Source organism: Bufo bufo, chromosome 2 (assembly GCF_905171765.1).
Source record: "Bufo bufo chromosome 2, aBufBuf1.1, whole genome shotgun sequence".
Taxonomy (NCBI): domain Eukaryota; kingdom Metazoa; phylum Chordata; class Amphibia; order Anura; family Bufonidae; genus Bufo; species Bufo bufo.
In genome coordinates, this window is record NC_053390.1 from 472,026,422 (window position 1) to 472,049,857 (window position 23,436).

Sequence of the window (23,436 nt, forward strand, 5' to 3'; positions counted from 1 at the left end):
TAAAAAATGTTGCCTGCACCCACAAAACAAAATCGCTGTAGATCGCAGAGTTAACAGCAAGTTCTGATAACAGATTCTTTCCTATTCTCTCCCTCACAGCATCAGCATCCTATTCCTACACTAGTAAGAGCAGAGTGACGTGCAACGCTACGTGACTCCAGCTTATATAGAGGCTGGGTCACATGCTGCACTGGCTAATCACAGCCATGCCATTAGTAGGCATGGCTGTAATGGCTTCTAAGGGCACACAAGTTAAACGCTTGTTGATTGGCTGCTCTGCAGCCTTTCAAAAAGCACCATCAAATCGCCGAACACTAAACTCGAACCCGAACTTTTACTGAAAAGTTCAAGTTCGGGTCCGGGGTTCAAAAATCCTAAAGTTTGGTACGAACCCAAACTTTACAGTTCGGGTTCGCTCAACCCTAATGGAATCCTTTTTTCTGTACAGAGATAACATGCTATAGTAGCAATCTGTGGATTTTCTGTCTTTTCCTGTCATTTGGGGAGATGATGGGCTACTTATCTCTGCTCTCTGACATTATAAACACTCATTATAGCTCAGTTCTTACTGATAAGAATGTGGTTTAAATAATTGTTTATAAACTCTTAGTAGTTTAGAGATCAGGTTTAGTAGATGACCAAACAAAATGAAAGTCACACAGCTAGAATAACAGTTAACCCTTTGACAGAACAGCGCAATAATTTGAATAAAGGCCAACTGAAAATGATTGTTAGTTAAAAATGAGTAAAATGCAGTCATAAATAAAAAATTACCTCCAAATTCAACAGCATGTTATAGAGCAGAATGAGCTGAGCAGATTGATATATACTGTAGTTTTATCTGAAACCATTCTGTATTACTTGTATTCTTTTAAACCAGTCTAGTAGGTGGTCTTATCACTAAACATACTTGGGGTCATCTTCTAACATGGTTTTGTCCAGGTCAATAAATGATTGTCGATCAACAATATACAAGTGCTCATTTATAGGGCCTTTCACACTGCTTGATGCATAGTGAAAGGGGGGGGGGAGGCGCGAATGAGCCTTATTATGATCACTTGTACATCATTTGCTTTGCCCACGTCTTCGGTTTAGACAAGGCAACATACTGCTAATAATTGTCGATTTTAGGTGCTGCATGAAAGATGCAAACACCTGACAAACAAGCGTTTTAGTGGTTTGCCAGGTGATCAGTGGCACACTTACAGAGGCCAATTATTCAAAACGAGTGTTCATAATTCACTCCCGATTATTAGCCTGATCCTCGTCCGGTGTAGTGTCCTTATGATGAGACCTCTGTCAATCAATAAATAGACCTACCCACTGAACTCCTAAGCCCAGAATGATCAGGGACTTGAATGATTAAAGGGGTTGGCCACTATATAAGTACTTTACACAACATTGTTGGAGGCAGGGTAAAAATGAGTTTCCAAATATACTTCATTTAAAAAATCTGTCTGCTAATCTTTTTATAGTAAGCCTCACCCCCTGAGCCCCGCTCTGCCGTGCAGCCAGTTCGTTCATGGCTGCACGCGACATGGAGGAGCTTTAGAGAAAGCTCCATGCCTTTATTGTAACTGCACATGTGCTGCTCTTCTAATTTGCCTAAGAACAGCGCATGCCCAGTCTGCCCCTGCCACTTGTGCACTCCCTGTTCCGTCTCTGACAGTAATCCGCTGTTTGTTCTGTCAGTACAAACAGCTTATTCCTTTCAAGAGTTCGGAGCGGGGAGCCTAGTAAGAGGATGTCTGATGTCCTGTCTACAATGAGGGCGGTCCCTTGCCGATCGCTCTGATTGACTAGTCTGTACACACTAGCCAATCACAGGATCCTAATGCCGGATGAAAGGTTCCGATCCCCACAGTCCGTGACTGTACCTTTTAAAATGTATGTATATATAGAACCTTCTAAAATGTATGTATATATAATATCCCCCTTCCCCCCGTGGGCTCCAGCCCCCTATGTGCCCCTCTAATTTCAGGATGGCTGGCCCTCCCAGGATTCCACCCCCCCTCCCACTCCGATCTGTTTCAGGATGGCCGAGCGGTTAGCAGTGTCAGCTATAATATACAGCTCACACTCTGCTTGTAACGGCTGATGCACCGATGTCAGACGTTTAACCCCTTCCATGCTGTGGTCCATAGGGACTGCTGTATGGAAGGGGTTATGAGATGGAGGGAGCTCCCTCCCACTACCATTGGGCTGCTGCTGTGCTGTGGCAGCGGCCTGATGCTTGATGGGTTAACAGACGAAGGGAGCTCCCTCCCCCATCGGGCGCTGCGCTGCTGTGGCAGCATCCTGATTGTTACCATGGCAACCGAACACCTTTACAGGCATCTGGCTTGCCTTGGTATAGCTGATTAGGCTCCTGCTAAAGGCAGGAGCCTGATCAGGCTTACTGTGAGTGATAATGCACTGCAGAACACTATACAGTGTATTGAAAACCATCAGACCCACTGGATCTTCAAGAACCAAGTGGGTCTGTGTCAAAAAAAAAAGTGAAGCAAAAATTTAAATAAAAATTAAAAAAATAAAGTTTTTTTTTTATAACCTTGGGGAAAAAAAGACATTAAAGTATCGCCGCATCCGTGTTGACTGGCTCTATAAAAATATCACATGACCTAACCCATCAGGTGAACACCATAAAAAAAAAATGGAAAAAAACTACATCACTATAAGTGCAACACCAAGCGATCAAAAAGGCGAATGCCCCCCAAAATCATACCAATCTAACGATCACCTCATCCCGCAAAAAATGAGGCAAAGACAATTTCCCAAATTATTAAAAAACTATGGCTCTCAGACTATGGAGACACTAAAACATGATTTATATATTTTTTGTTTAAAATTTTTTTATTGTGTTAAATGTACAAAAAACAGAAAAGTAGACATATTAGGTATCGCCGCGTCCGTAAGAACCTGCTGTATAAAAATATCACCTTACATCACAAAAAGTGCAATACCAAGCGATCAAAAAGTCATACGCACCCTAAAATAGTACCAGTCATCTCATCCCGCAAAAAATGAGCAGCTACATAAGACAGTCGCCCAAAAAATATAAAAAGCTATGGCTTTCAGAATATGGAGACACTAAAAATATTTTTTTTCAAAAATGCTTTATTATGTAAAACTGAAACAAACAAAAATTTTTGTCGCATCCGTAATAACCTGCTCTATAAAAATACCACATGATCTAACCTGTCAGATGAACATTGTAGATAACAAAAAAAAAAACTGTGCCAAAACAGCTATTTTTTGTTTCCTTGCCTCAAAAAAAGTGTAATATAGAGCAACCAAAAATCATATGTACCCTAAAGTAGTACCAACAAAGCTGCCACCTTATCCCGTAGTTTCCAAAATGGGGTCTTTTTTTGGAGTTTCTACTCTAGGGGTGCATCAGGGGGTCTTCAAATGTGACATGGCAGCTTAAACTTATCCCAGTGAAATTTGCCTTCCAAAAACCATATGGCGTTCCTTTCCTACTGCACACTGCCGTTTGCCCGTACAGCAGTTTACGACCACATATGGGGTGTTTCTGTAAACTACAGAATCGGGGCAATAAATATTGAGTTTTGTTTGGCTGTTAACCCTTGCTTTTTTAGTGGAAAAAATGGATTAAAATGGAAAAATCTGCCAAAAAAGTGAAATTATGAAAGCTCATCTCCATTTTCTTTTAATTCTTGTGGAGCACCTAAAGGGTTAACAACCTTTTGTAAAATCAGTTTTGAATATCTTGAGGGGTGTAGTTTCTAAAATGGGGTCATTTCTGGGTGGTTTCTATTATGTAGGCCTCACAAAGTGACTTCAGACCTGAACTGGTCCTTTAAAATGTGGGTTTTGGAAATTTTCTTATAAACTTCAAGATTTGCTTCTAAACTTCTAAGCCTTCTATCGTTCCCAAAAAATAAAATGTCATTCCCAAAATAATCCAAACATGAAGTAGACATATGGGGAATGTAAAGGAATAATTATTCTTGGAGTTACTATCTGTTATAAAAGGAGAGAAATTTAAATTTGCTATTTAAAAAAAAAAAAATTGTGTATTTTTTTTTTTTATAAATAAAAATGAAATATTTTGACTCCATTGTGTCATGAAGCATAATATGTGATGAGAAAACATTCTCAGAATGGCCTGGATAAGTAAAATCGTTTAAGTTATTACCACATAAAGTGACACATGTCAGATTTGCTAAAAATGGCTTGGTCCTGAAAGGGTTAAAGGGACCGTCCAGATCTATTGATGACATATTCTCAGGATTGGTCATCAGTCTGATCGGTGGGGGCCTGACAACCGGCTTCCCTGCCAATGGGAGCGCTGCTTCCTTTTCATTACACTGCTTGTCGTCTCGCAAGTGCAGTGTAATAAAAGTACAGTGCTTGTAATTTTACTATGTCTCTGCTCCAGAGGAGACAACGCATAGAGTAGTGACCGGGAAGCACCGCCACCTCTTTATACAGCTGATCGGCGGGGTGCCGCGTGTCGGACCCCTGCCGATCAGATATTGCAGTGTGCCAGATGGCGACCGAAATGGTCGCCAGTGTAAATCAGAATTACAGAATAGTGACAAGACTTTGTAGTCTTGTCGCCATTTGCGCCTAGACCCTCCGCTGCTCTGCCTCTTTAATAAGAAAGGGCTTTCACCCACGCAGACACACGCTGCAGACGTCTGCTGGTTGAAGATCCACCCCTCACACTACCCGGCATAGAGGGTGGGCGTGGCTTGGGTTCTCACGTCTTGGGCTATTGTCTGCAAGGATTCTGTTTCTCTCTGTTTCCTGCCTGCCAGTTTAATTTACATGGGTATTGCACTAAGCAAAACTGTCTTTTTAGTATACCCTCCTTTTTGCCCCATCAGCTAACTTTATGGCTGTCACCTGGAGCGCTTGGCTTCTATTCCCCCATGCTTTTATATGCTTAGCTCAGCTGTCTCTGAGTCCTATGCACGCAGAGACAGCTGATAGTAATGAGGAAGCAGTGAGCTTCCCTTTCCACTATTCACACAACCAGCTATCCCCAGGAGCAGCGCGATGTAGTGTCGGAAATCGCGCTGCTGATCTGTGTAGCAGGAGGAGGGGTACGGCTGGGAATCAGCTGTGAGTTCGTCCTCCTACACAGCAGCCCCATGTGTGACTGTACACCGCGCCGCTGCTGGGGAGGGCTGTGATCCTGAGGAAGTAGGTGAGTATTTATAGTTATTTTTAATTATTTTTTTTTTACTTCCTTTGAGAGGACACATAGCTGCAGAAATAGTTTATAGAGGGGCACCTGGCTGCAGAAATAGTATATAGGGGGCACCTGGCTGCAGAAATAGTATATAGGGGGCACCTAGCTGCAGAAATAGTATAAAGAGGGCACCTACCTGCAGAAATAGTATATAGGGGGGCAACTGGCTGCAGAAATAGTACATAGGGGGACACATGGTTGCATAACTAGTATATAGGGGCACCTGGCTGCATAACTATTATACAGTCAGGTCCATAAATATTGGGACACCGACACAATTGTAACATTTTTGGCTCTATACACCACCACAATGGATTTGAAATGAAACGAACAAGATGTGCTTTAACTGCAGACTGTCCGCTTTAATTTGAGGGTATTTACATCCAAATCAGGTGAACGGTGTAGAAATTACAACAGTTTGCATATGTGTCTCCTACTTGTTAAGGAACCAAAAGTAATGGGACAATTGGCTTCTCAGCTGTTCCATGGCCAGGTGTGTGTTATTCCCTTATTATCTCAATTACAATGAGCAGATAAAAGGTCCAGACTTCATTTCAAGTGTGCTATTTGTATTTGGAATCTGTTGCTGTCAACTCTCAAGATGAGATGCAAAGAGCTGTCACTATCAGTGAAGCAAGCCATCATTAGGCTGAAAAAACTAAACAAACCCATCAGAGAGATAGCAAAAACATTAGGCGTGGCCAAAACAACTGTTTGGAACATTCTTAAAAAGAAGGAACACACTGGCGAGCTCAGCAACACCAAAAGACCCGGAAGATCACGGAAAACAACTGTGGTGGATGACCGAAGAATTCTTTCCCTGATGAAGAAAACACCCTTCACAACAGTTGGCCAGATCAAGAACACTCTCCAGGAGGTAGGTGTATGTGTGTCAAAGTCAACAATCAAGAGAAGACTTCACCAGAGTGAATACAGAGGGTTCACCACAAGATGTAAACCATTGGGGAGCCTCAAAAACAGGAAGGCCAGATTAGAGTTTGCCAAACGACATCTAAAAAAGCCTTCACAGTTCTGGAACAACATCCTATGGACAGATGAGACCAAGATCAACTTGTACCAGTGTGATGGGAAGGGAAGAGTATGGCGAAGGAAAGGAACTGCTCATGATCCTAAGCATACCACCTAATCAGTGAAGCATTGTGGTGGTAGTGTCTTGGCGTGCGCATGTATGGCTGCCAATGGAAATGGCTCGCTTGTATTTATTGATGATGTGACTGCTGACAAAAGCAGCAGGATAAATTCTGAAGTGTTTCGGGCAATATTATCTGCTCATATTCAGCCAAATGCTTCAGAACTTCAGGACTGCGCTTCACAGTGCAGATGGACAATGACCCAAAGCATACCGCACAAGCAACCAAAGAGTTTAAGGGAAAGAAGTGGAATCTTATGCAATGGCCAAGTCAATCACCTGACCTAATTCCGATTGAGCATGCATTTCACTTGGTGAAGACAAAACTGAATGGAAAAATGCCCCAAAAACGAGCAGGAACTGAAGACCGTTACAGTAGAGGCCTGGCTGAGCATCACCAGGGATAAAACCCAGCGTTTGGTGATGTCTATGCGTTCCAGACTTCAGGCTGTAATTGACTGCAAAGGATTTGCAACCAAGTATTAAAAAGTGAAAGTTTGATTTATGATTATTCTGTCCCATTACTTTTGGTTCCTTAACAAGTGGGAGGCACATATGCAAACTGTTGTAATTCCTACACTGTTCACCTGATTTGGATGTAAATACCCTCAAATTAAAGCCGACAGTCTGCAGTTAAAGCACATCTTGTTCGTTTCATTTCAAATCCATTGAGGTGGTGTATAGAGCCAAAAATGTTACAATTGTGTAGATGTCCCAATATTTATGGACCTGACTGTATATAGGGGGGCATAACTAACATATAGGGGGGCACCTGGCTACATAACTATCTTCGCTGGCCCCAGAGAAAATGAATGGAGGACGGCTTCGCATGCGCAGTGCACCCTCCCTCAACTTCAGGGCTCGATTCTCGATATAGGTGCGGTCCCAGCACCTATAAGACAATAGGGGCACATCCTAGCGATATGCCCCCATTGTCTGTAATGGGACAACCCCTTTAAAGGATAACTGAAATTTTCCCCTCACCCACGACAGCACCACGAGAGAGAGGATCCGTCCACAAAGACAGGACACCTGTAGTTCAAAAAGGCGGAGCCTCCTCTCCACTTCAGTATGGTTTCCTGTCTTTGGAGGGGAAGCCTTTGGTTCGTCTTCTCTCCCCATTTTTGCCCTTGTTCCCTGCGGTCCCTGTTTTTTATTCGCGGCATAGGGGTGCACGGTGGGTCCGGCAGAGGTGAGATGGTTGGGAGCTCCTGAGCGCTGAAGGGTATGATGGTTCTGTGCGATTTAAAGCACTAGTAAGCATCGCGGGCACATCTGGGTGAACTTAAAAGCAGTACGAAGATCGATTAACCCGGAGGGGATGAGCTTCAGCTCCACTCTATGGTAAGATTCCAGAAGGAGGCCTGGAGCGCACATGGCATTGTGACGCATTACGTGACGTCGGGGGACGTACAGATAAAGCACAGATCCCGGAAGTGTGTTGCTGGCAGTTAAAGTCACTGAATTCAGTGTTACAGCAGCGTTCCTGGCAGAGTGACACCGTTTTGGAATAGGAGCGCAATAATTGTCTGGCAGCCACTATGGAGGAAGAAAGAAAGGACACAGAAGTTCCAGTGTCCACTCTGGCCTTGGGAAAGCCTAAAAAAAAGCTGTGGTTAAAAGGCGAAATAGAGAATGTGCTACATGCAAATGTTCACTAGCATCTGATTATGAGAAGAAGCTATGCCAGACCTGCATTGATAAAACTGAGGCGGAGGAGTCGCCATCATTTTACAAGTGTGCAGTCACTGGTCAGATCCGAACTTGACTCGTCCCTGGCATCTAAATAGATCAGTTCTACTAAGGAGCACAGGCATAGGAAAATGGAGATGCGATTTAATGTGGTTCCCTCAGATTCAGAAGAGGGGGAAGATTTACAATCTTTGGAAAATCCTTGTTCGGAAGATTCATCTTTCTCTTCTGAAAATGAAGAAAAAGAGATAGGGAAGCCTTTCTTTCCAGTTGAAGATGTAGATCGTTTATTAAAAGCAGTTAAATCAACTATAGGAATAGAAGATTCTAAGGAACTGAGATCAGTGCAGGATATAATGTTTGGTGGCCTTGAAACAAGGGGGGGGGGTTTCTTTAACAAATCTTTTAGAGACGAGAAAAAAATCAAGTCAACAATGACGCCAGGTACCTTGTGAGAGGAAAATTTAAGAATTTTCTTCCTGCATGGAAACTAATTTCCAGAAGCCCTTGGATCTTGGACACCTTGAGTCAGGGTCTAAAACTGGAATTCTGCTTTCTTTCCCCATCAAGATTCGTAATAACAAAATACACCGGGTTAGAGGGAAAGACTATAGTGTCAGAAGTGTTGTCCCTAAAGTAGAAAAATGTATTGGTTCCAGTACCAAAGTGTCAGGAAGGAGAAGGGTTTTACTCCCCTTTTCTTTGTAAAAAAAAAACCTGATGGTTCTTTCAGAACCATCATAAATTTCAAAAAGTTAAATTGGTTCTTGTTGGTAAAAAAAAAATCAGGATGGAGACCTTAAAGTCAGTGATAAATCTTCTTTTTCCATGGCAGTGTTAGACTTTAAAAGATGCTTATTTTCATGTACCTATACATCAGAAGTATTTAAGAATAGCAGTGGAGATATCAACCACATGCAATTCCAGGCCTTTCACTTCAGGTTGTCTATGGCCCCCAGAATTTTCATTAAAGTGGGGGCAGAAATGTCAGCTCACATTAAAGAAAAAGACATACTCTTTATCCCATACTTAGATGATTTCTTAATTGTAGCAGAGACCAAAGAGGCATGCAGCAGGGCAGTACAAGAGGTGATCAGAATTCTGGAGAAATTGGGTTGGATCTTGAACAGGAAAAAATCAAAACCAAATCCCCTTCAGCGTCAACAGTTCCTGGGTCTAATTCTAGACTCCAGATGGCAGATGTGTTTTTTACCGGAAGAAAAAAATCTTGAACATAAAGATACAGACCTTGATCAGATGTCCGAAAATTTTCTTAAGGGCAGGAATGCCAATCCTGGGAAGCCTAACCTCATGTATCCCTGCAGTCATCTGGGCATAATTTCATTCAAGGGACCTTCAATGGGAGCTATTGACAGCGTGGCAAAAAGGGAAACAACCTTTAGAATTAAAGATGAAGATCTCAGCCAAGACGTTACTCAACCTGAGATGGTGGTTGAATATGGCCAAGTTGAGTCAAGGAATACCATGGATAGTGAACGACCTACTTGACGACCGATGCAAGTCCTTGGATCTGGGGCACTCATATTCAAAACCTATCCTTTCAGGGATTATGGAAGGAAGATCTGGGATTTGTATCCTCCAATATGAAGGAGTTGATGGCGGTAAAATTTGCAATTCTGCAGGTTCTTCCATTTATTTCAGGCAGGAACTTGAGAATAATGTCAGACAACAGTACTGTTCTGCCTCTCCAATCTAAGCATTGAAAGTGTGATCTCTGTAACTTACAGTTCTGCTGAGATAGCGGTAACCATCAATCTTAGGTGAATTGGCTCGATCCAAAAGACAGTGACTCGATCAAAAAGACACCTTGTAGATCGTGAAGAAGTTTATTCCAAACTGTGCAGATCATACACCGATGAACAAATGGATAGGTCAAAAAATCATGCTGTGAGCAGCTAACAGAGCAAGTAGCTGAGATGAGGGGTGAAGCCAGAATGAATAAGAGGGGAGGAGACGAGAGAGAGCAGAAGCTAGGGGAAGAGAGAAGGGACACACATAATGAAAAGGCAAACCATGCATGTGTAACATAAGTACAGTGGTATCTTATGTAAATAAACAGGGAGGTACCAAATGCCGAAGTTTGATGTCATTGCTGGCCGACATTTTTCAGATAGTAGAACGAAACTGCAAGTCTATCTCGGCAGTCCACATAAAAGTGTTGGAGAATGTATAGGCAGATTTCCTAACCCCCCACTTAATCTCACAGGGAGAATGGAGCCTGAACCCAAGGATATTCAGAAAAATGACAGACAATTGGGGTCTTCCATGTGTAGTCCTTTTCACTAAGATTCTAAACAGGAAAGTGAGCAAAATTTTTCCGCCGTCTCCGGAGGGATCCCCTTGTGGTCTAGATGCCTTTCTCCACAGGTGGAATTTTCCACTAGCTTATGCCTTCCCTCCCTTCCCCTTGATTCCATGAGTTTTGAAAAAGATAAGGGAGGACCGAGCTAGGGTCATTCTAATTGCTCCATTTTGGCCCAAGAGACCACGGTTCACTTGGCTAACGAGATTGTCGGTAACAGATCCATGGGTTCTCCTAACAACCAACGATCTTCTTTCTCAGGGGCCGGTGTTTCACCCCTCAGGTAGACAGTCTGCATCTGACGGCCTGGAACTTGAAAGGCAGCTTCTAGCTAGAAGAGATTTTTCTGATGAGTTAATAAATACCCTCTTAAAGAGTAGGAATTTACGGTTTCCATCTATGCTAGAGTCTGGGAAAAAAAAGATCATTCGCAGGGTTACTCTTTTCAGACCTTCCATGTCAGGCACCAATTACTAAAATCTTGGAGTTCCTTCAGAGGGGTTTGCAGATAGGGTTGTCCCCCAACACCTTAAGATTTCAGTCTTCGGCTCTATCAGCTCTCTTTAATGAACACATTTCAACAAACACATGGGTCATATGTTTCTTTAAATCAGTCACTAAAAGAGTAGCTCCTTGGGACTTGAATCTTGTCCTAAATACCCTAACAAAAAAAAAACCTTTGAACCTATGGAGCAAATTCCGATTAGGATACTATCTCTTAAATTGTGTCTCTTGATGGCGCTTACTACAGCCCGTAGAATTATTGAGCTTCAGGCGATCTTTATTAATGCTCCTTATACTACCATCCTAGATGATAGGGTAGTTATCCGACCTGACCCTGCATTTATTCCAAAAGTAGCAACCATATTTCATAGGTCTCAGGAAATTATCCTTCCATCTTTCTTTGCGAATCCAACATCTGAGGAGGAAAAGGCTTTCCATTGTCTAGATGTTAGGAGATGTTTACTTCATTACCTTTCTAGGACTAAAGATTGGAGAAAGTCCTCCTCCATGTTTATTATTTTTCAGGGAAAGAATGAAGGTCAGCAAGCATCTAAAAAAAACCTTGGCAAGATTGATCACTTCCGTGGTATCCCTGGCCTATTCATCTTCAGGAAGTAAACCTCCAGAAGGCCTTCACACTCACTTTACGAGGACAATCTCTACCTCTTGGGCGGAGAAAGCTGTGGCTACTATTGAGGATATTTGTAAAGCAGCAGTCTGGTCTTCACCTTCTACCTTTTTAAATCACTATCGTCTGCAGTTGAATTCTCCTTTTGATTTATCTTTTGGTTCAAAGGTGCTTTCAGCTATTATCCCACCCTAGAAGTTCCTTGGTTTTCGCTCTCTTGGTGCTGTCGTGGGTGAGGGGAAAAATTAAGGTTACTCTTATCGGTAATTGGATTTTCCTGAACCCATGACAGCACTCATATTTACCTCCCTTTTCTTGGTGATTGGGTGACTATTCACGGGTGTTGCAGCAAAAAATAAAAAAATAAAAAATAAAAGAGAAGACATATATTTTCATGATACTAACCTTATGGGGCGGAGTTTCTCAAATCCTCGGAAAAGACATACTGAAGTGGGAGAGGAGTCTATTCCTTTTTGTACTACAGGTTTCCTGTCTTTGGAGGCGGATCCTCTCTCTCGTGGTGCTGTCGTGGGTTCAGGAAAATCCAATTACCGGTAAGAGTAATATTCATTATTTTCATAAAAAAATCTATTTTAGCATATGTTACTGCTGCAGCAGCATTATGCATAAAGCAATCTTTAGTTTCTTCACTTACCACTGTTTTCCTTGAGTTTTCCCTTAGTTACAGCTGTTTTGAATCTTACATTATGAGGATCTTCTCAAGATGGCTCCTCTGCTAGTTCTCAGAGGCCAAAACTGCATTCCCTCAGCTTCCTGCCAGCCAACCAGATTGGATTACTGAGAGACACGCCTCCTCAATCTAAAGCCTAATGCAGGCATGCAGTGTGAAGGACCGCCCCTCTGTCTTCCTAGCCGGCGACAAATGAGCCATAGCAACGGTCTTTTAAGGGAGCAGTGGAAAGGGACAGGGGACATTAATGAAAGCTGTTATTTTAAGGTAATTACAGATTTTTTGACGATCATTGACAGACTTACTCAGGTATACATGCCTAGCTCTAATAAACTAGCAAATAAAAAATATATGACCATTATCCTTTAAGTGATTGGCCTTTTAAGGATTGCAGTGGGGATAGTTTTAACCCATTCTGTGTCACATATAAAAGAATACTGGTTTGAAACCTCCTTAAAAAAAACTCCTTCATGGGTTTGTATACGTTCATACTTACCTGATCCCCAGTGCTGGGTCCTGGCTCGTTTGCTCCACAGCCCCCTGTTACAGCCAATAACTGACCACTGCTTCCCTTGCATTATGTTTAATGGTCATGTGATGCAAGGGGAGCAGATCTCCACCGTGGCCAGTGGTTGGCTGCAGCAGTATCAAGATAAAAGTTTTCATGGAGAAACCCAAGACGAGCAGCGGAGGCCTGGAAGCGAATGAGCCAAGACCCAGCACCTAGGGATCATGCAAGCATGATCAGCAATGTGAATCTGGCTAGTCTGAGAGTTCATAGAAATTAGTGCATAAACCCTATAACTGTGTGGGCTGTAGCCTAGGAAACCTCATGCGCCTAAGCATCCCAGTTTTTTTAATTTTATTGTAACACTACAGTAGCCATGTGGGTGAGAGTAGGCGGGGGCTTAAATAGAGGAACAGTGAGGGGGTGTAATGAAGGACGGTGAGCATCAAGATTGATGGGGTTAGAAGAATGAATAAAAAGGAGAGACAAATGGGCAACTACACAAAGTAAGACATGTTTTTATTTATTTTTTATAATTATACCATAATTATATGTACCGTATTTTTCGTCCTATAAGACGCACTTTTTTCCCCCAAAAGTGGGGGTAAAATAGCAGTGTGTCTTATGGGGCGAATGCTGCATTTTGCCGAATTTTCAATGATACATCCGCCACGATGTCGCGCAGCGGGTGTATCAGCTGTGAGGGAGCAGGGGCTGGGGGTCGGCATCTGCTTTTATAATGACAGCGGGGCCCGTGCAGTGACTGTATTCTACTACACGGGCCCCGCTCACTGTATAATCGTATCTGTAATAGTTAATTGTTATGTATATAATCGGGTAATCAGCGCCTGTATACTTACAACTACAAGCGCTCGGTAGCAGAGAGGAGGGCGGAGGGAGGACGGGCGCTGGCAGCGTAAGTCACCACGTCACGCGACTGCGCCGCCCACTTTATGAATGAAGCAGGCGGCGTGGGCGAATGACTTATGGGGGATCTGTGGGCGACACTTATGGGGGATCTCTGGGCGACACTTATTGGGGATCTGTGGGCGACACTTATTGGGGATCTGTGGGCGACACTTATTGGGGATCTGTGGGCGACACTTATGGGGATCTGTGGGCGACACTTATGGGGGATCTGTGGGTGGCTCCTATTGGGGTCTCTGGAAGGCACTGTTATGGGGATCTGTGTATGACAGTTATGGGGGGGGGATCTGTGGATGACACATATATAGCATGTTATGCTATGTGTCATCCACAGATCCCCTCCATAACAGTGTCCCTGTACACTGCGTGCAGAATTATTAGGCAAATGAGTATTTTGACCACATCATCCTCTTTATGCATGTTGTCTTACTCCAAGCTGTATAGGCTCGAAAGCCTACTACCAATTAAGCATATTAGGTGATGTGCATCTCTGTAATGAGAAGGGGTGTGGTCTAATGACATCAACACCCTATATTAGGTGTGCATAATTATTAGGCAACTTCCTTTCCTTTGGCAAAATGGGTCAAAAGAAGGACTTGACAGGCTCAGAAAAGTCAAAAATAGTGAGATATCTTGCAGAGGGATGCAGCACTCTTAAAATTGCAAAGCTTCTGAAGCGTGATCATCGAACAATCAAGCGTTTCATTCAAAATAGTCAACAGGGTCGCAAGAAGCGTGTGGAAAAACCAAGGCGCAAAATAACTGCCCATGAACGGAGAAAAGTCAAGCGTGCAGCTGCCAAGATGCCACTTGCCACCAGTTTGGCCATATTTCAGAGCTGCAACATCACTGGAGTGCCCAAAAGCACAAGGTGTGCAATACTCAGAGACATGGCCAAGGTAAGAAAGGCTGAAAGACGACCACCACTGAACAAGACACACAAGCTGAAACGTCAAGACTGGGCCAAGAAATATCTCAAGACTGATTTTTCTAAGGTTTTATGGACTGATGAAATGAGAGTGAGTCTTGATGGGCCAGATGGATGGGCCCGTGGCTGGATTGGTAAAGGGCAGAGAGCTCCAGTCCGACTCAGACGCCAGCAAGGTGGAGGTGGAGTACTGGTTTGGGCTGGTATCATCAAAGATGAGCTTGTGGGGCCTTTTCGGGTTGAGGATGGAGTCAAGCTCAACTCCCAGTCCTACTGCCAGTTTCTGGAAGACACCTTCTTCAAGCAGTGGTACAGGAAGAAGTCTGCATCCTTCAAGAAAAACATGATTTTCATGCAGGACAATGCTCCATCACACGCGTCCAAGTACTCCACAGCGTGGCTGGCAAGAAAGGGTATAAAAGAAGAAAATCTAATGACATGGCCGCCTTGTTCACCTGATCTGAACCCCATTGAGAACCTGTGGTCCATCATCAAATGTGAGATTTACAAGGAGGGAAAACAGTACACCTCTCTGAACAGTGTCTGGGAGGCTGTGGTTGCTGCTGCACGCAATGTTGATGGCGAACAGATCAAAACACTGACAGAATCCATGGATGGCAGGCTTTTGAGTGTCCTTGCAAAGAAAGGTGGCTATATTGGTCACTGATTTGTTTTTGTTTTGTTTTTGAATGTCAGAAATGTATATTTGTGAATGTTGAGATGTTATATTGGTTTCACTGGTAAAAATAAATAATTGAAATGGGTATATATTTGTTTTTTGTTAAGTTGCCTAATAATTATGCACAGTAATAGTCACCTGCACACACAGATATCCCCCTAAAATAGCTAAAACTAAAAACAAACTAAAAACTACTTCCAAAAATATTCAGCTTTGATATTAATGAGTTTTTTGGGTTCATTGAGAACATGGTTGTTGTTCAATAATAAAATTAATCCTCAAAAATACAACTTGCCTAATAATTCTGCACTCCCTGTAGTGAATGACCTTCAATACAGGGGGTGGGGGCCGACATCTGCCTTTATAATGACAGCGGGGCCCGTGCAGTGACTGTATTCTACTACACAGGCCCCGCTCACTGTATAATCTTATCTGTAATTAATTGTTATGTATATAATCGGGTAATCAGCGCCTGTATACTTACAACTACAAGCGCTCGGTAGCAGAGAGGAGGGACTGAGGCAGGCCGGGAGGACGGGCGCTGGCAGCGTGAGTCACCACGTCACGCGACTGCGCCGCCCACTTTATGAATGAAGCAGGCGGCGTGGGCGCATGACGTAGTGACTCACGCTGCCAGTGTGGTATTTTAAATTTGGCGACTAAAAATGTAATTTGGCTTCTAAATTTTTCAGGTTAGGAGCCAATGGCTCCTTGATATTTTTTATTTTTTTGTCTGGAGCACTGTATTGATGACCTATCTTGAATATATATGGAAGCACAACCCCTTCAGGACCAGGCCATTTTCCAATTTTTACTTTTGGCCTTCCCGGAGCCATAACTTTTAATTTTCCATTCAAATAGCTGTATGAGGGCTTGTTTTTTTTTTTTGGTTTTTTTTGCAGGACAAATAGTATTTTCTATTGACACCATCTACTTGAATTTGATGTGGTGTAAAGCTGTAAAATCCTCATGGGGTGTATGGTAAAAAAGAAACAAATACATCTGCCACAGTGTAATTACAGTAATACCATGTTTGCAATTTTTTCCTTTTAATACTGAAAAAGATAATTTCAAAAAAATATATTATTTTCTTTGCATCTCCATATTTTGATCCCCATTTCTGTTTTAGAATTATGTCTACGTTGATGGCTGAGGGCTTATTTTTTGCGTTGTGATCTGTAGTTTTATTATTTATCTCACTTCGGAGTGTGTGGGTGTTTTTTGATCCCTTTTTTTTTTTTTTTTTTTTTTTAACGAAGCAATGAAAAAAAGTCAAATTTTGGCCTTTTTTTTTTTTTTTTTTTTTTCTGTTATACCGTCCACCCTATGAAATACATATTTTAATAGTTATAGATTTTTTTTTTTTTTAAGTGGCAGTACCAAAGATAATTTTTATATTTTTACTTTTATATTTATTTTTATCTTTATTTTGGAGAAAGAGGGATGATTTTAATTTTAATATTTTAAAAAGCACTCCTTTTTAAAAGCCTTCCTAAGGGATCTGAACATGCTATCTTTAGATTGCTTCTCCTATAGACTGCTGTGAATTAGGCTACTTTCACACTGGTGTTTCTGGGTCCGCTTGTGAGATCCATTCCAGGGCTCTCATAAGTGGCCCAAAACGGATCTGTTGAGCCCCAATGCATTCGGAATGGATAAGGATCCGTTCTGAATGTATCATTTTGTGCTCCGTTGCATCTGTAATCTGCTAGGTTAGCGGTCACCAAAACGCTGCTTGACGAAACGGAGCCTAACTGATCCATCCGAACACACAATTGAAGTCAATGGAGACGGATCCGTCTGTGATGGCTCCATCCGAGGCCGATCCGTTTCCATTGATGGGTCAGCGGTAGGGATGATGGCAATTTTGGGCGTGAAATACGCACGTTGGTTTGGTCAGTGAATAGGGGCACGATTATTGCACGTGTGGGGTTGGGCAAATATGGTAGTGATTGGGGGAAGAATGACAACAGGTGTGGCCGAGCGCAGGGGTGTGATTATTTGTGCGGATATTGAAAAGGGGGCTGATTATTGCAAGTTTATGGGTTGGGGGGGGGCCAGTTTAGATGGCTCCGACTTTTGGTTGATGGCAATTGGGGGCGTGACCAACGCACTTTGCCTAGGTCATTAAATAGTGTCCAGATTATTGCAAGTGTGGGGTGGGTCAAATATGGCAAAGAATGGGGGCAGATTGATGAAAGGTGTCAGTGATCGCAGGGGGGGCGGAAGAGCCACTGATTTGTTGCACGATTCATGTGGGCAGATTATGGCAGCGGATAAGTTCAGTTTAGGATAAGGGGGGCAGATGGCAATGGTGTGTTTGTTGGCATTTGGGCAGTTTATGGTATGGGTGGGGACTGGATGGCACTTGTAGTGGTGCAGATGGTACAGGTGGAGGCAGATGGCAATGCAATGAGGGTGGGCAGACGGCACAGAGTTTGGTAATCAAAAACAATGTATGTTTATTAGAATATTTTTCCTTTTTTTAGCATCTACAAGTCAAAAAATTGTGACCTCAGTTGAAAAATTATCCAAAAGTAAGTAACAAAAATTTGGGATATCTATGTCAATTATGTTGTTTCTCATGTTAAAATATACTTTTGTATTATATCTCTACAGATGTCAGAATCAGAACAAGGTGTAAGACAAAGGCCTCCAAGAAGACGTCGCAGAATTCAAGAACCGGTACTTACCGGTTCTTGAATTCTGCAACGCCTTCTTGGAGGCAACAACTATACGCAACAATAGTTTTTTATTTTCGAATAACATTCTTTTTATTAAATATTATTTCAAATTTTTCTAGTCTTCATCATCGACCAGCTTTGCTGCCACGGCAGCACCATCACCTGCTGGGGCCCGGTCATCACGGGCCTCTAAGTCACCGAGGGGAGGTGGAGAATAGGATTGACCAGGACCGGCAGCAAGTAAGTATATTTCTCTATATCTATATTATACAAAAATGTTTGTTTTAACCATTTTTTTATATTGTTTATTAGGAACCTTCTACTAGATCCACCAGGCAGGATCCCCCAGTCCCCTCCAGAGTCTGTGGGAAAGGCCGTGGCGGTCGGGGACGTGTAAGTATCAAAGACTTTGTTTCTTAATAGAATTGTTCATTTGTACATTCTGTAATGTATATTTTTCTTCCAGGTTTCCAGAGTCTCCACCGGGGAAGATAGGGAGTTCGTTGTCCCTCGTATAGACAATGAACTCTTTATCCAGCTGGTGGAGGCGCGTCCCGGATTATGGGACCACACTGACCGCCACCATGCAGACCATCACCTGACCCAGCGGCTCTGCAGGGAGATATTTGAATGTTTGTTCAGTGGCTGGGAGGATCTCAGTGCGGCGGATCAGAAAGAATGTGGTAAGTACAGCACTGATTCGTGTATAATGTAAACCTAAGTCCACGATAATCGTAAATTAACCAATTTTTTTTTTCCACAGTGGACAAGGTTACCACTCGGTGGTGATCAATGCGGGACCGCTTCAAGAGGGACTACAACAAGGAAGTTCAGGCTCCAAATGGTTCCGGAGCAACCTCAGGGTCGACATATGTCTACAGTGCAGCCTTGGGGTTCTTACGTAGAACGCTGGCACTTAGAAGGTAATTTAAAAAATAAAAAAAATTATATTTTAAAATGATTTGTCTTTTATCACCCTCTGTCTGCAAAGGGTTGTGTGAGACAAAGGAAGGTTTGACACCTTTCTCTCATGCAGCCCCCTACATTATGAAGTAGACAATGTCATATACTGTAAGTATTAATACAAGGCCTTATTTTTTTTCTCTCCACAGAACTGCCAGCAGCACTCGGGTGCCTGAACCATCTCTTGAAGCGGCCGGCCGCTACCACCAGCCCTCCTGTCCCTCATACGCCTGTTCGGGTCAATCCAGATCCCCTACCGGGTACCTCTTTTCAGCATACGCTCTCACATTGGAGACAAAATATGAGAGCTACGCTGAATAGCAGGAGATCAGGTAGGAGCCATCGGGAGAACTATGGGGACCTTGTAGAGATTGTTTCCGATGCTCTAGAAGGTTTTGCAGATGAGATGCGTCGAGCGTTGGATGACTTGGCACGCTGAGTGGAGGGGGCAGAGTCGGTGCCTCAACTCTCTGCAAACGAACATTACCTGCTAACCTATGTCCCCCGAATGGACCAAATGACTCCTAAACAGGTGCATGAGTTAAAGAATTGGATGGAGAACGAGTCGTGGGAAATTATGCACCGCCCCCCATCCACCACCTACCCCCCATTCCACTCTTTTCAACATGCCCCCATCCGCCAACCTTCCCATTTCCACCATCCGTCCCTTTCCCAACCGCCCGAGCATGTGTACAATCTGCCTTCTTATTCTTCCACACTTTCTCCTCCTCACTATTATGCTCCAACCTCTTTCCCTACTCCTTCTTCTACACATGCTCGTGGACAATCCATTTCCGACCCTTCCACTCTCCACACCCCCAGAATTCATCCTGCATCTTTTCCTGCGGCCCGTCGTTTTCATTCCTCAACAGAAGATGGGGGCTACTGCTGCCGGTTCGCATAGGTCCACCCCTCAACGCTCCACCTCCCCTCACCGTTTTTCAAATTTATAGTTTTTTATTATATTTATTTTGTTTATTAAAATTACATTATTTTTCATTATGTTAAATATAAATATGTTTAATTAAAATTACTGTGTGTGATTGTTTTATTTCTATCTCAACAACTGTGTCCACTACAGCTGTGGGGAAAGTAAAATTCCTATGAAAAATATAATTATAGTTTCTTGATAAAAAAAAAAAAGGTTTATAGAATTTTTTTTTTCCCACGTCTGTAGTACCAAAGGTAGAAAAATATTTGAGAGCACGATCAATAACGGGCTTTCTAAAAGCTCCTTACTGATCAGATTCTAGCTGATTGGCTCATGAACAAGCAAAAGCATGTTCATCAGCCAATCTGGTTCAAATCTACATGAACCCTTGTGGGACTCACGGTACATGTGAATAAGCCTCCTCAATAATTGAATTTACTAGAGTAAAAATATTTATATTTTGCTCTTTAGCAAAGATGAAGCTGGCACAGAAATTATCGCCATTACCACTAGGGACAGGAAATGAACATAATGCTGTCAGTTTTTGACCAGGTTCAGAGCCAAATATGGAACTGCGCCCAGCCAAAGAACTCAGCAGTTCAAGCTGGAATGCTCTCCCTTGACATGCGTTGGATCACGCATAGAAAGGGCTGACAATAACACACTGCTTGGCGGAGAATTCCTACAAATAGTGTGTTTGAGGATTTTATTGCACAAAAATAGTAAAACGTAAAAAAAAAAAACTATGTATTTGGTATCGCTGTAATCATACTGACCGAGGGAATAAAGGTATCATGTTATTTATGCTGAAAAATTAACGCTGCAAAATTTATAACGTAAAAACTCAGTGGCAGTATTACTGTTTTTTCCCCCATCTCCCTCCCAGCAAGAGTCAATAAAAGTTAATTAAAAGGTTATGTGTACCCTAAAATGGCACCATTAAAAACTTGTCCAACAAAAACAGACCCTCATACAGTTACATAGATAGAAAAATAAAAAAGTTATAGCTCTTCGAAAGCAATGATGAAAAACGCTGTGTGCTATCAGCATCCATAACTCCATTCCACTGCCCCGTAAAAAAAAAAATAGAACGTGTCCTATTCTTGTCCGTATCACTGACAAGGATAGGACTGGTCTGTTGAAGGCCAGACTTTCCGTTCCACAAAATGCAGAACGCACACAGCCGGTATCCGCGATTTGCGGACCGTGCAAAATGGTACGGCCATGTGCATGAGACCTCACAGGCAGAATTACAATTACCGATAACAACTGTATATATATATATATATATATATATATATATATATATAGATACCATGGGATCCACCATTTACAGTAGATGATATCACATCTTATTAGCTCACTCCTGACCTCTGCACAGGTCACAGAGCATGACTAGAACACTCTCCGGTAGAAGTCAATGAGGTCCCCTCCTTTGTGTCTATGGCCCCTGGTGGCTTCTGTAAATCATATCTCTCATCATAATGCTGTTAATAACAGCTCAGGCAAGATGGCAGCCCCCACAATCATGTTCAGCAAATAGAATGGAAAAAAAAATCTGCAATCAGGAAATAAAAACAGGATATGTGTCGCTAGCTGGTTTTAACTAGCAGAAAAAATAATTCGTTACACCTTCCTTTTAAAATTAGTTTTGGAAATTTACTTGGAAGTTAGAAAAATTGATTCTAAATTCCAAGCCTTATAATGTCTTTAAAAAGATAAAATCCTATTTACAAAATTATGCTAACATAAAGTTGACATCTGTCTGGATACTGACCTTGTGCCGCTTATCCTGGTCCTGTTTCTCCAATTCACATGTACTTTGCCTGCCTAACCTCAGCTTCTTTCTAACTATGTGTATTGCCTGATCCCTTCGTGCTTTGCACTGCTGACCCTGACCTTGTGGGTCAGCTGCCATCTACACGTGGACCAGTAAAGACTGGATCTTTGTACACAGGTTAAAGGTTCCACAACTATTGTCTGTAACAACTGTCTTAAAAGCAGATCATGCTTGGTTTTCCTTCATTTGAGGGATATCTGGCTTTCACTGTGTTGAAGACCCATAACTGGGGTTATTTTGTATCTACTGTTTCCCAGGGAGCTTTGCACTTTGGATTGCTGTGTTGAGACTCTTAAATGAGGCTCCACAGTGTTTTTTGTAGCTGGTCTCCCTAAGATTAGCTATGGTTTTGTTTGAGTAGTCTCCAAGGCATTGCACCCGGTTAGCCAGAACCTTACTCCACACGGATGAGGGGCAACACCCTGAAACAGCTGTCTGTGGATGGAGGATGGATAACTGGTCTTCCCCTGTCACATCCTTAAGACTTGTAAAAGAGCTGGATCTGGTGATCTCTATAATGGGGACACCCCTTTGCTTGGTTTTCCCTCCTTTGAGGGATATCTGGCTTTAACTCTGTTCAAGATCTATAACTGGGGCTCCACGGTTATTTTGCATTTTAACCCTTTAGTGACCAGCCTGTTTTGGGCCTTGCTGACCAAGCGTTTTTCTTCCTTTTTTCATCATTTCGTTCTAAGAGCTATAACTTTTTTATTTTTCCGTCTATATAGCTTTATGAGGGGTTTTTTTTTGCGGGACAAGTTGTAGTTTTTAATGGCGCCATTTTGGGGTACACATAACTTTCTAATTTAACTTTTATTAACACTTTCTGGGAGAAATGGAAAAAACAGCAATACTGCCACTGCAATTTTACATTATAAATTTTATGGCGTTCATTTTTCGTATAAATAACATAATATCTTCTCTGGGTCAGTACGATTACAGTGATAATAAATACAGATCGTTTTTTTAGGTCTTAATACTTTTTTGCAATAAAAACACTTTTTTAAAAAGAAAAAAGGTTTTTATATTGTCGCTTCCCACGGCTTGATTGTGGGATAGCTGCACCCAGCTTTTCCAGAGTCTGATACTGTCCACACCCCTCATTTTTCCTACTCATTCCCTGGTATGTCTGCATTGAACCTAACTGCTGCACCCAGCTTTTCCAGAGTCTGATATTGTCCACACCGCTCATCTTTCCCTCTCATTCCCTGGTTTGTCTTCATTGAACTTTAATGTTTCTTTCCCTGCTGGATTTATTGAGTATTTGTTTACATTGACTATTTCACCCCTGTATCTGCTCCGCCCTTGATTAGGCCAAATGTAGCCCCCTCCCCTCTTGGTCACACCTGATTGAACACTGAGTGGTATAAATCTAAGTTCCTAGGTCTTCCAACCTTGTTCTTTCCAAATGTAACATCTTTCAAGTACAACTCTTTAATCCCTTAAGGACACATGACGTACCGGTACGGCATGTTTCCCGAGTCCTTAAGGACACATGACATACCGGTACGTCATGTGGTGTTCCGATCACCGGCGGGCAGGCACCTCGGCTAAATGTGCGGGGGGGTGACCCCCCCCCGTGTCGGGGATCGCCGCAAACTGCAGGTCAATTCGGTTTGCGGCTTTTTATGGTGCGGGCGGCGGCAGCAGCAATGCCATCGGGTCCCCATTGGGCTGTGGGGGGGACCCAATGGCATGGAAGGCAGCGCGATGCGTTCCTGAGGCATCTGCACTGCCTTCCGGTGAAGAGCCTGTGAGATCCAG

At 42.7% G+C, this 23,436-nt stretch overlaps 1 long non-coding RNA gene across 1 annotated transcript; it reads left to right on the plus strand.

The window, feature by feature from the left end:
- Positions 1-18,116: 18,116 nt before the first annotated feature.
- On the plus strand, positions 18,117-18,836 carry LOC120991624. Its single transcript, XR_005776736.1, has 4 exons — positions 18,117-18,178; positions 18,251-18,331; positions 18,405-18,621; positions 18,702-18,836. It is a non-coding gene; the product is annotated as an uncharacterized LOC120991624 (long non-coding RNA).
- The last annotated feature ends 4,600 nt before the right edge of the window (positions 18,837-23,436 follow it).